Source organism: Cebus imitator, unplaced genomic scaffold (genome assembly GCF_001604975.1).
Source record: "Cebus imitator isolate Cc_AM_T3 unplaced genomic scaffold, Cebus_imitator-1.0 Scaffold435, whole genome shotgun sequence".
Taxonomy (NCBI): Eukaryota; Metazoa; Chordata; class Mammalia; order Primates; family Cebidae; genus Cebus; species Cebus imitator.
In genome coordinates, this window is record NW_016107750.1 from 1,455,330 (window position 1) to 1,456,966 (window position 1,637).

The following is a 1,637-nucleotide window of genomic DNA, read 5'->3' on the forward strand; positions in this document are numbered from 1 at the left end:
GATTACAGGCATGCACCACCTTGCCCAGCTAATTTTTTGTAGCTTTAGTAGAGACGGGGTTTCACCGTGTTGACCAGGATGGTCTCGATCTCTTGACCTTGTGATCCACCCACCTCGGCCTCCCAAAGTGCTGGGATTACAGGCTTGAGCCACCGCGCCCGGCTACTTTTGTATTTTTAATTGAGATGGGCTTTCGCCATGTTGGCTGGGTCTCAAACTCCTGACTTCAAGTGATCTGCCCGCCTCAGCCTCCCAAAGTGCGGGGGTTACAGGCATGAGCCACTGCACCCAGGGGAGCCTAACTCTTATACATCAAATGCTTTCCTTGATAGGAAACTACCTGGGATGAGCATCAAGCCCCCAAACTCAAACATCCTGTGATTTCATTATCAGAGCTCCTGCTTTAGGGCACAATTCTTGGCTGGATTTGCCTGCCACTCCCCAGCCACCAACAACAGTATCTCAGCAACACAATCACCCTGGCACAGTACTTTTAATTATTTGTTAAATGCTTCTTACTGATTTGGGCTAAACCAACTGTGAAGAGAACCACCTGTTTTAGGCAGAGTCAAAACTTGGAGGTAGTAGTATGGGCTTGATTGAATTCTGAAAATTCCCTGAGTGTTTTGGGTTTTCTAGGTGATGATTATTTTGAGTATTGGTGAAAATAATTTTTTTCCTTCCTGTTGACAGGTCCACCTCCTAGCAAATGATTGCAAGGAATATGAGAAAAGTAAGTAGAGATTTTGAAGTATCAGTTAAAAGAACCCAAATTGTTTATGTATAGAATAATGGTAATTTGGTGATGTTATTTCTAGATGTATAAAGTTAATTGGCAAGTGCTTATCAAATGCCTTTTGTGTGTGTGTGTGTGTGTGTGTGTGTGTGTGTGTGTGTGAGTGTGTGTGTGTGAGAGAGAGAGAGAATGAATCTCATTCACTCTGTCGGCCAGGCTGAAGTGCGGTGGCGCACCCAGGCTGGAGAGCAGTGGTATGATCATGGCTCACTGCAGCCGTGATCTCCTGGGCTCAAGCTATCCTTCCACCTTAGCTTCCCGAGTAGCTGAGACTATGGGCATGTGCTGCCATGCCCAGCTAATTTTTCTTTTTTTGTTTTTTGTAGAGAGAATCTCACTATGTTGCCCAGGTTGCTCTCGAACTCCTGGGCTCAAGTGATCCTCCCACCTTGACCTCCCAAAGTGTTGGGATTACAGGCATGAACCAGCATGCCCAGCCCAGAGCTGGGATTTGAATCCAGCAGACTAGCTTCAGCATTCAAGCAAAAGTGGGGCCTTACCTTCCCCATCTCTGTAATTGGGCACCTTGAATGTAACGTGGTGCTTAGCAGGCTCTCAATCAAAGTTGTGAAATGAAAGAATGTAGTCACTAGAGAAAACAAAATTATAAACCAAAGCCTAGGAACTATTAGCCTTGATTTCACTTGTTGCCACTTGCAAATCTGTGAGCCAGTTGTGAATCTGAACTACTTCTCATTATAAAATATGTCTCTAGTATGTCCACTTTCTGCATTCCCCCTGCTACCACCTTGTCCATCTCCTGAGTGGCTTTCTCCTGTGTTCTGCTACGACCACAGCTCCCGACAGTTTCCCAAATCACTGGCTAAGGGGAACTCCTCTC

General features: G+C 45.7%; 1 long non-coding RNA gene across 1 annotated transcript in view; it reads left to right on the plus strand.

Moving 5' to 3' along the window:
* Positions 1-1,637, plus strand: part of LOC108290507 — an 11,381-nt gene that overhangs the window by 1,767 nt on the left and 7,977 nt on the right. The window contains exon 2 of the long non-coding RNA XR_001819600.2: positions 694-733. This is a non-coding gene — a long non-coding RNA (uncharacterized LOC108290507). The remainder of the gene's footprint in view (positions 1-693; positions 734-1,637) is intronic.